The 11,298-nt window shown below is 54.8% G+C and overlaps 1 long non-coding RNA gene across 1 annotated transcript; it reads right to left on the bottom strand.

Annotated features, from left to right (window-relative positions):
* Positions 1–1,093: 1,093 nt before the first annotated feature.
* On the bottom strand, positions 1,094–6,275 carry LOC131401696 (uncharacterized). The gene is made up of 4 exons (XR_009217847.1): positions 6,203–6,275; positions 4,190–4,259; positions 1,484–1,515; positions 1,094–1,153 (listed from the first exon to the last, which is right to left on the bottom strand). It is a non-coding gene; the product is annotated as an uncharacterized LOC131401696 (long non-coding RNA).
* Positions 6,276–11,298: the final 5,023 nt, after the last annotated feature.

The raw sequence follows: 11,298 nt of genomic DNA, 5'->3' as shown, positions 1-11,298 counted from the left end.
CCCCTCCTTTCTGCCACATACAATAAGATGTAACCATACACAAGTTCTTAATTCAAGGACGAAAGTGAGATTCTGTGTCTTGTTTACATGAGCATAAGCAGTGAAAGAACCACACCACAACACCCAGGCTGTGACAGAAGCAGGATATAATGTAAGAGTCAAATCTACCATTTACTATTAAAGAAATAATATCGCTCCTCACCAATGGGTTAACAGTCGCTGGGGTGCAGATGTCAGGGAGTTGGTAGGGGTGGGGCCCTCCCTCTGGGGCTTTAGGGGAAACCAGGGAAAGTCTTAGGATGTCCTCCTTCACTCAGGTGGGAAGAGCTGGCCCAGTGCACCCCGAGGGCGCCAGTGTCCCCGCTGCTCAGGAGGAGCTGAACTTGTGGTCTCCGGAGTGTTATGGCTCCTTGCCAAGGGCACGGTGGCTGAAGAGAACAAACAGACTATTTTGGGGTGCCTCCCTGAGATTCACGGCACACCTCCCTGCCCCCCTTCACTCTGATCCAAACCCTGTGCCGAGTGCTCAGTCCATCAACAGCACCCCGTTTGTCCCTGATGCGGCAGGCATCATTTAGCATCACCCATTTCAGAGGAGACAACCGAGTCCCAGAGAGGAGAGGGGAGCAGCCTTTACAGGCCTGGTCAGCAGTGGAGCTGGGATCCAGGTCCATGCTTAGCCCGAAGATATACTGAGCCCCTGGATTCAGTCGCTGCTGGTCCCAACACTCACTAGGCCCTGAACTGGAGGATGGCCAGTTCTTTCTCTTGAAGAGCCGCAATTTGCTTGCCTTCTGGTGTATGTGCTCCAGCCGGCAGGAGAGGCAGTATCTACAGGACAGAGCGGCCTGTGAGCTACCAGGAGCCACACCCCAGGTGTCCCTCCCAGACCCTGACAGCAGCTGAGTCCCGGTGCTCCATGGGTCACCATGCATTGAGGTCTGGGGCTGATCAGGGAGCCAGGCCACACGCTCTGAAGCCGGCCATCAGAGAGAGTCTGGCCTGCCCTCACCCAACTCCTGTACCTTCACCTCTCATCGACACTGAGGGGCTCCATGGCCTGGAACCAGGCCTCAAATCACTCTTCGGGCTCCAGGTCATACTTATTTGCAGCCTGCTGGAGCAGCTGGATCCTCCTGATGACTTTGCATTTCTGGGAGGAAGGAAAGGGTGCAGACAGGGCTTGGGTGGGGAAACCTGCCAGGAACTTGTGGGGAGTGAGGATCACTCCTCACTCGGGAACCCTCCTGCTTTCTCACTGAATTCAGGACTTGCCTGTCCTCACAGTTGCCTTGAATTAGTTCCTCATCCAGGAAGGTGTCCTTGATGCCAGCCCCTCCCGCACCCGCCAACGTGATGGGATTCCCAACTTTGTGGATCTAACTCATCCAATAAATGTAAGACCCGAGGGATGAGGACACGAAACATCTTGCCACGCGAGGTCTGTGATTTCCACTTCCCCACCCTACCCACAGATGCTCACCTCACGCCATTTCTGGGGTTCACCAGATTTCCCTGGAAAGGAGACAGCGAATGTCCATCAGAAACAGCCCCCCAAGCCCATAACCAGCCCCTATCCCACCCCTTCTCAGGCTGCAGGACTGTCAGTGCCCAGCAGAGGGCAGAACTTCCACAAACAGAACTTGACACTGGGCCAGGCTCTGGGCTCCAGAACAGGAGGGACAGGGGAGCTGAAGCCAGAGACCTTGTAGCCCACCCATTTCTGATGACAGACGGGAAGACTGAGGCCTCAGGCAAGAAGGGACAGCTGGACCACAGATGTGCTTCCTGAGTTGCAGGGACTGATGGCACTCCCCCAGGGGCAGGGCCTGATGGGGAGGCTGAGTGGAGCTCAGACACAGCCTCCTGCAGCTCTGCAGGCAGGCAGCTCTGAGCTTCCCCAGGCTGGGGAGCCTCATGGGGGGCTTACGTGGAGCCTCCGTTCCCGCATCGCTAAGATGAGCCTGACTCCCCAGCTCCCAGGGGTGGCCGTGGTTCTCTCATGAGAGGAGGTTTGCCAGGTACTGAGAGCTCAGGGGCCAGTGCAGGGCTTTCTCATCCCAAACCTCAGGTTCCTGCTCCCTGGCCCAACTCCAGGTTCACTCACTTCCAGATCATCCTCCATCTCAATGTTCAGCAGCTTCAGGTGATAGAGGTACATGCCCAGGAAGGGGATGACACCCTGTGAAATCAGGGTGGGAGGGGTGATGAGTCCCACCTCTCAGGTGCCCCCATGAACCCTCCCCCAAGTCACTTCACTCCATCCTCCTGCCCACCACAGACTCCCACAGAGAGCAGCCTAGGCCCCTCAGCAACCTCCCCACAGTTGCCCCCTCCAGGACAACCCAACGTTCCCCGTCAGCTACCAGGGGCGGCTTTTGGGAAATCCCAGGTTGTGCGGTCCCTGCCACTCCCCCCCAAATCCATCCTTGGCCCAGCCATTCCAGGCCTCCTCCTGGTCACTTCCAAGGAAGGTATTTCAAGCTCTGGGGCTCTAGGAGCTGGGCTGGAGGAGGAGGGACCCCTCTCTTGGGGAGGCCTCCAGCCGTGAGGGAGGAGACCCCCTCCTCTGACACCTGGACCCTCCCCCTCAGGCCCCCTCACCTGCTGCTACCTCTCCTGGGCTCCCTGGGGGCCCATCTCCAGGGTGGCCCTCACAGAGGTCACATCCTGCAGGGTCAAGGACAGGCTCTGGAGGCCATGCTCCCTTCCCTGTGTCTCCCAGGCTTCTGATCTTGGACCCTGGACATCTGGTGTCTATGGCTGCTCCCATTCCAGAGTGCTCTGGTTCTAGTCAATCCCAGCTCCAACACTCCCTCTTCTGTGCCCTCAGGCTTTCCCAGACCCCTAAGACTCTCTCCTCATCAGGAAAGTGTGAGGAGGACTCCCCATGCCTCTCAGGGTCCCCTGAGGACTGAGTGTCATCTGACTGTCACCAGTACTCTCCCCTCGCCCCTCGAGGAGGAGCACAAAGCTCCTGCACATTCCTCTCCCCCTTGTACCTCATCACCCCTGTGAGGCCTGCATCACAGATCATCCCCCTCCATTTCCCAGATGAGGAGACCGAGGCCCACAGAGGGGCAGTGACTTGCTCAGGGGCCCACAGAGGAGAGACTGCTCCCCCTCCCAGCCAGAGGCCCTGTCCCCCGGCCTTCACTCCTCCTCCAGACCCACCTCTGACCAAGGTCCTGTCCTCTGGACTCTCGGGGTGTGCCTAGGCGCTTAGTCAGGCTGAGGCATGGATGGGGAGGCAAAAGGTGTCTCAGGGGGCATATCCAAGTGGCTTCTGCCTGTCCCAGCCCCTGGGATTTTCTGACTCCAGGTTGGACCTGAGGCCATGCCAAATGCCTCAGCTCCCTAGGATCCCCTCAGGATTGTCCCTGCACAGAACTCCTCCTTCATTCACTCAGGAAGGGGACCCCTCTCAGCCACATCTGAGTTACAGTGTAGGGGGTGACCAGGGCGCTGTGTAATGGTGACGTTTGCATCCTTTTTTATTTGGAAACTTCTAATGTCCTGCCAGGAAGGTCCATTCAGAATCTGTAGGTTCCCCGATAATTCTCATTGCCATCTGGGGCGTATCCTTTTCAACAAGGCACCAGAGTAGACTCTCACTGGGTCGTCAGTAATGACCACTATCGGGATAGAGTGCAGAGTCCCAGAGAGCACACAGTTCTGTCCCAGATCCACCATACGTTCCAAGGCTGGGCAGCCCGTGTGTCCACCTGGCCTGTGTGACCACACAGTGCCCATCCCTGGGGCAGGCAGGCTGCTCTTCTCTGCGAGGTGCAGTGAAGACCGAAGGAGCAGCAGGGACCTGGCTTCCTGAGGACAGCCTGGGCTGCTTTAGGAAGAAAGAAACCCCACCCACTCCATCCACCTGCCAGCCTGGAGGAAGATGAGGGTCAGCTGATGGGCCCGCATGGAAGCCAGAGACCTGCTCATTCTGCCAGCTCCTCACCTCCTGGAACAGTCCAACCAACACCACTCTACACCATGACAAAGGTCTCCTACCCCCAACAGGCCCCACCTGCCCCTGCAGCTCACATCCCCCACTTCCTGTCAAGCTTGACAAGACACACCGTTATTTCTCAGGGAACCTTAAGTGAAAAACTTACCAAAGAACACACTGCCTGGTCCTTCCTCCCCCCTCACCTTCCCTCCTTCCAGATCTCGAGCCTCCACTCACCTCCGTGAGCAGTTTCCTCCTCTCCCGCTGGTCCATTCTGCACAAGGTTTTAAATTTTTTGCAGTTCCTCCTGAGGAGGGAAAAAAGGAATGAAACACTGTGGGGTGGTTTAAAGGTAAATCCCTTTTGTTTGAAAACGCAGAATTATCCAGACAGCCTGGATGAGCGTTTTCAATGTGTCCTCTGAGGCCAGAGGTCTCTGGGACTGGGGAGGGGGCTTTCCTGTTATCACCTGGGGCCTTCATTCTCTTATCTAATGAACAAACCTGTTTTAAAGAGTCTTGATTTCAGGTGGACAGAGAGTTCTGTTGCTGCAAAGCAAACACTTGAAAATCTTCAATTTGGTTCAAGTCAGGGTCTGGCACTTCGGGAAACTGTTTCCTGAAGCAGAACCACTGGCCTAAGTTTCCAGAAGGACTCCATGCCTCCCAACCAGGTCAGACCCTGTCCCCAGGGTTCATTGTCTCCCAGGAGATCCCAGCTTACTGAAGGGCAATGGCAGCACTGTGGGGGGTGTCTGGTCCACCCAGGTGGTGCTCTCATGGAGAGAGGTCTACCCACCTGGACACCCGTCTCCATGTCTTTTTTAAACGCTGAATGGAGGGGCTCAGCATTGCCCAGAGGATGGCATGGAGTGAAGACAGGTTCCTCAGGCCTTGGCATTTCTGGGGAAGGGAAGAGAATGTGTTGTGAGGGGGAGCTGGAGCCCTGCTTCCTCTGGCTTCTGTCCCCTCATGGACGTCTCCTGTCCTGGATGAGACAAGGGTCAAGAAACCCGGGAAGAGCACAGCTGGACCCTGAGGAGGAACACTCCCAGGGAGGAGGATTTTAGCTCAAGCCAAGGAAAGAGCCCAGGATGGGGTGAGCTTCCTACCACTGGGACCAGGAGTCAGGTCATCGAGGCCCTGGCAGGAGGGGCCTAAGGATTGTGTGAAGGCTCAGACCACAGATTTCAATCCTGAGAACTGAGTAAGGAGAAGGAACGGTTACCACGACTCCAGAGAGGGGTTCCCAGGGACTCCCAAATCTTACCTTGGCCACCTGGATCCAGAGCTCCACCACCCTGGCCCTGTCCTGGGCCGTCATGCTGGGTCCCCGAGGCAGGTGGTGATGACACATTTGACCACTCTGCTAAAGTGGGTCACGGTGGCATGGATAGTGGGTGCAAGGTGCTCATTGGCCCTATTTTCCCACTGGGACCAGATGGAGTCCAGGAAGTCGTGGGGCATCACTTTCTTGAAGAGCTCCTGGGGAGGACAGGGAGTGTCACCCAGCCCTGCCACAGCCCAGCTCAGCGTCCGCAGCCCCCAGTCCCAGGCCGGGTCTGTGATGAGAGCTGGAGCTCAGGATGCTGAGAATGCGGCCTGAGACTTGTGGGAGTCCCTGGGTGTTGCCTGTGTCCCCTGAGGGTACCCAGCACAGGATGACCCAGGACCCGATACTGTGACCCAGGGAAATGACATTTGCTCACCGTCCAGTCTCACTTCGTCCAAGTACCAGAACTCGGCTCCTGCTTGACCATCTCTAGGGGCATCTTCCAACCATTCTGATCATCCTGAGGTCTGACTCCTCTTTCAGATGCACATTCCCCCAAGGGAGCAACAACCACGGGCTTTGTTTGTCTGCCATGTAGTCATGTACACCTGAGGTGCCTAATAGGTGCTGAGCCTGTTGAGGCCTCCTGGGCAAATGAGTGAACTACCCAAGGACCAGACAGCACTTCAGTGTGCTCCCATCCCTCACCAAAGCACAGACTATGCCCAACTTCCTCTCTGCTCCACCTCATCCATCTGTACAGCCACTCTGCATGGCAGCTGCTCTCAGTGTCCATCTCTACTGTCCACATGAGGACAGCAAAGGCTTGGGAGTTAAGAAGGCTGCTCAGGTTACATGAGGGTAAGCAAGGAAGCTGGACCGAGATCACAGGATTCTGGATCAGGAAATGGCAGGTGTGGGGCAGCTCATGGCACAGGGAAGGCCGGCCCCACCTGCCCTGAGAGCCCCACTGCTCACCACATCCATCAGTGTCAACTGATCTGCCACCAGCCAGGGAGGGAACTCCAAGAAGTCAGGCTTCTCCTCCCTCAGAAGGTTTTTGTGGTCACGTCCCAGGGGCAGGTGGGTTCTGGGTCTGGATCTGGCTCTGCTGTTATCTCTCCAGGTGGAAGGAGGATTCTCCCTGGAGCCAATGGTCCATCTGACTCCTGCTCAGGAGCTGGCACTGGGACTGGAGCTGATGTTGGTGGTGGCTCTGGCCCTGGAGGGACTGATGGAGGTGACACTGGCTCCAGCTCTGGCACAGGTGGTGGAACTAGAGCTGGAGCTGGATCTAGCCGTGGAGCTGGCCCTTGCTCTGGCTTTGGAGCTGGGGGGAGCTCTTGAGATGGTACTGCAGCAGGAGAAAGAAACAGTGTCACTCACGTAGCTGACTTCCCCTGTGCCTGTCAAAGACAGGAAAGACCCCACTGCCTTGAAGGGAACAAAGCCTCTGAACACTCAGCAAGTTTTCTTCCAAGACTACTGTCACCTCACCTTCCAGCTCTGCCTCAATGAGCCGTGGATGCTCCAGCTGGACCTGGAGAAGGTACGCGTGGCCCTGCAGCCCTGAGCCAGGCAAGCTGACATGCAGAGAGGTCAGCTTCACCGTGAAGCAGGGATAGTGGAGGGGCTCCCAGAAATCCTGCCCTGGGTCCAGGCAGGTTCATACCAGAGAAGAGATGGCACTGGGGGAGGCAAGTGGGCAACAGAGTCAGAGGCCTGGCCTTTCCCTCCACACTTCTCCCCCAAGGCACCTGGTTTGGGACTGGGCCCCTATGCCTGCCCCTTCCCATCCAAGGGAGAGCCCCACGGCAGCAGTGGTCCCTGTGAGGCTATCCAGGCAGTGGCAGGTCTGGTTATACAGCAGGTTGAACACAGACTCTGTCGTGACTCTCTTCTCGCTGACACTCTTCTCCCAAAGGGCTGGGACACAGCCCAGCCCAGCCCTCCATGCACTTGTATAACTGGACTGAGCACTGAGGCAGATTTGTGAGCAGGTTGCTCACACATCTCCTATCTTGGGCCTGGAGGTTGATTTCAGAAGAGGTGGATGTGGGGAGGCAGATTTTGATGGGTTTGTGGTGGGAATGGGTCTCTTGGGGACAACTCAGCCAAGCCACCCCTCTGATTCCCAGGGGTCCTGACACCCATCCAAGCTCTTTGAGTCCTGCCCTTTCGGATTGGAAGCCACCAGACCTCGGCCTTCCCACGGAAATCAAAAGATGCATGAGATGTGGGTTCTGAAAGGCCCGCCCCAGCCACAGCTCCCATCTCTCCCTCCACACTTTCTTCTGTAGAGACAGGAAGCCGTTCTTCGGGACCCAAAGACCACTCACATTTTCAGATGGTCCTGTGCTCTGCCCTCCTGGATGGAATAAGGAAAGATGCCTCTAGATGTAAAGGAGGCTATCAAGGCACCACTTGGGATGTGCAATGGAGGACAGGACCTGCGAATGATGTCCAATGTGACTGTCTGACTCTCAGACGACAATTGAGGCCCAGCGATTGTATCTCCTTTATTCACTGAGTTCTACTAAGTGTCTCCAAAAGTCCTGCATGTAGTAGGTGCTTAATCTACATGGTTGCATGATTGAAGTCCAACCAGAACCATCCCAGACACCTGAGTGGGACTGGGGCTCCTCTGCTGCCACAGAGATCCCTGATTGGCTACCACAAGGAAAACGACCAGGACCAGCTGGACAGAATCTCCACCTCCTTGACAGGGTGGTTTCCATGTGCTTTTCCAAACTCAGAAAGGCCACATCCCAGAAAAGGATGATGCAGACTACTTTTCGTGACAAAGAGAGAAATAATAACCATGAAGAACCACAGCATGTCTACAGCTCTCTCTGCAGATCCAGGCACCAGGTAAGCACCTGCCATTGCTGATCCCATTAGTCCCTACAAGATCACCATGAAATTTATCCCCCCCCACTTTTCAGAAGAGCAAACTGAGGCTCCGAGAGATGCAGGGATTTGCCCAAGGTACACAGCTGGCAGAGGGCAGAGTCACCACTGTGCTGAGGAGGGAGTGGCTACTCACCTAGTAAACAGCTGGTCCAGGACCCGGTGGGATGTGTCTGAGGCTGATTAGTTGACCATGAAGGTGGTGAAGCTGGAGATGTTCCTACTCAGGAAAGTTTGTGCCATGGAATCTGTCAGCTTCTCGATCACGCTGCCTGGAAGGCACGCATCCTGCAGGCCTCATTTAAATTCACAGTGGACTCATGCTCACACTGGGGGAGAGGAGGAGGGACATACAACAAGTGACACAATGGTGAACCACCAGGATGACTGAGGTGACTTTCTACCCTCCTGTGTAGCTTGTGGGAAGGAGTGGAGGTCCAGATTTCTCTGGGAGTGGTACTGTGGGGCACTCTAGTGAGAAAATTCTGGGGCAGCGGTTCCCAGCAGAATCTCAGATTTGAGTCTGGATTCTAGTACTGCCTTGATAATCTCAGGGCCCTGAGTGTGAAGACCCCTCTGCACCCACACTCACCTCAGACCAGCCCTGGTCATTGATGGACTGGTGCACCTGTGTCCACTCCAGGGAGATGGCAAACTGGAAAGCATCCACCAGCTCCTCGACCATCTCCTGGGTGCAGCTCTGCAGTGACAGTGCGCAACAGTCAGGCCAGGGCGGATCAGGGGCCTGCCTGGACTTTGCCACAGTGGGAAACCCCAACACAGATCAGGCACAGAGCGGCATCTGCACAGACTCCAACAGTGAAGGAATGCGATTCACTTTGAGGTCCTGGCATTCACATGTGAATAGAGGAGCTTGGTCCCCAGCACTCACGTGACTCTCCTGCAACCAAGATCTTGAGTACCAACATGACACACTGCTCGACTCCCACCATCTAGCTTCCTGCTCTTGCCCAGCCTGGATCCTCCTCATCCCCAACTTCCCTAACTCCACCTCCCCCCTACAAACACACAATGAGGGTCAAGGGGTGTGGGGCTGTCCTTTTGGGATCACAGTTCTGGCCTGACCTAGAGTGGCCTGCCCTGGCCTTAACTGTTACCTGATGGTTCCTCCTGCCAAAAGGCCACACACATTCGAGGTGAGGGCTGAGCCAACGTCTAAAGTGACTTAACACGCTCTCATTCTGGGCTTTCCGGGGGCCAGAGCCTCGGAAATTCATGGGACAACACGAGAACATCCTGCTCTGTCGAGTGTCTCCACTCAATTGAACTGGACAGGAGTCTGTGATTACAATGTGGGTGCCTGGTAACCAGAGTTCTAAGTTCTCTTGGGGGCTGTCACCAAGGAAGTGAGGTCACTTATTCAAGGTTCTATTACTTGACCCCTTCCTTCAATGAGACGCACCCAAATCCCCCGCTAGGATGTTGGCTGCTCTCCCTCCTTGCCCATGTCATCTCCAACACAGTACACAAATACCCATCACCACCCTCCCCACAGCTCCTTGGGAGTGGATCCAGGCCCCAGCTTTGAGGAGACAGAGATGAGGTCAGACCTCTTTGTTCCTACCAGTTCTGTGTCCTGGAAAAGCTGCTGTGCCTCTCAAGATCTCCCCAGTCTCCCAAGCTGCACAATGAGGATTGCGCTAAAAACAGCTTCCTAGGGACCTCATCAGGTGTATATGCGATAATACGTACAACACCTGTGGGCTGGTGTCACATGTGTCTAATGCACACAATTAGAGATGGAGGAAGTACAAGAAGTAGGACATCCCATAGAATACCAGTCAGAACTTCTCTGGGTCCCAGATGTGTGATTTTTGGTAAGTCACTGCCGCTCTGAACCTCATTTTCAGGTCTGCATCCTGAAGGGGTTGAAATTAGAGGTTATTCAGACATTGTGATCCACTGGCATTAAGCCTTCCATGGTCCCGTTTTACTCAGAATCAGTCCCAAGAGCCTCATATTGGTCTATGTGGTGGGAGCCTCCACAATGTTCCCAATGCTCCCTGCCTCCTGGAGTGCACATCATTTTGCCACCACTAAGTGGTCAGTATCTGGCTTCTGAACAACAGAACACAGCCAAGGTGATGGGATGTCACTTCCAAGTTTTAATTACAAAACGTCTGTGACTTCCCACTCACTGACTTACTTGGGTTCCCTACTTACCTCTCTCCTTAAGTTTCCATCTCTCTCTCTCTCTCTCGCTCTTACTATCGTTCTCTATCAAATCACCAGAACTGGGAATGCAAGTGCTGATGTTGTCAGTTGCACTAGGTAGAAGCTCCATAGGAGAGAACTGAGGGAGTGTCCAGCCAACAGACAGACAGGAGCTCAGACTCTCGGTCCAAATGGATCCGGACAAAACCCATGTGAGTGATCTTGGGTGGAAATCTTCCCCCATTGGAGCCCTGTGGAGACCACAGCCTCTGCTTCACAGAGACTTTGAGGCAGAGGCACCCAGCTAAGCCATGCTTGATGCTTGGTTCACAGAAATTGTGAGATGTTAAATATTTGTACTTTATAGGTGGCAGGTTTTGGAGTAATGTTGTCACAGAGGAACAGAAAGTAACAGTCTACCATGTCCCAGGATCCAGCCTGATCACCCTCCTCTCTCCACTCCTCTCTCTTCTCAGGCTCCCTCCAGCCACACTGGTCACATTTCTGACCTTCCCTGGTCAAACTCGATTCTTCCTGTGAGTCTCTGCAACAGGGAGCCTTCTCCTTGAACCACTAACTCTCCCCAGACATAAGAAGAGGTGTTTACACTTGTCATTCTGGTCACAGCAAAGGTCTGAAATGCCTCAGGGCAGCCTTTCAGAACTTCCTAGCACAGTCTCTACCATCACATATCTCACATCCAGATGAGCATTACATGATATCTTCCTCCTTCCTCCCATTGAGATAAAATGAGTGCCTGAGGAAGGGCTGTCTGCTTTGGCTGAAGCAGAGGCAACTCATTCTGGTTATACCAGGCAGAGGACTGTCTCTTCCAAGCCGAATTTTTCCCACCACGAGTCCATTGTTTAAGGAAAGCGTCATTCCCTCTCTTTCATGGGTCTGGTTTCCCCAAGAACACAGTGAACCATCCCCTCTCCCTGTGCTGCATCACCATAAACCCACAGTCAGATGATAAACACCAGGTTATA

The sequence above is a fragment of the Diceros bicornis genome (assembly GCF_020826845.1).
Source record: "Diceros bicornis minor isolate mBicDic1 chromosome 13 unlocalized genomic scaffold, mDicBic1.mat.cur SUPER_13_unloc_1, whole genome shotgun sequence".
Lineage (NCBI taxonomy): Eukaryota > Metazoa > Chordata > Mammalia > Perissodactyla > Rhinocerotidae > Diceros > Diceros bicornis.
This window is presented reverse-complemented; position numbering and strand designations above follow the sequence as displayed.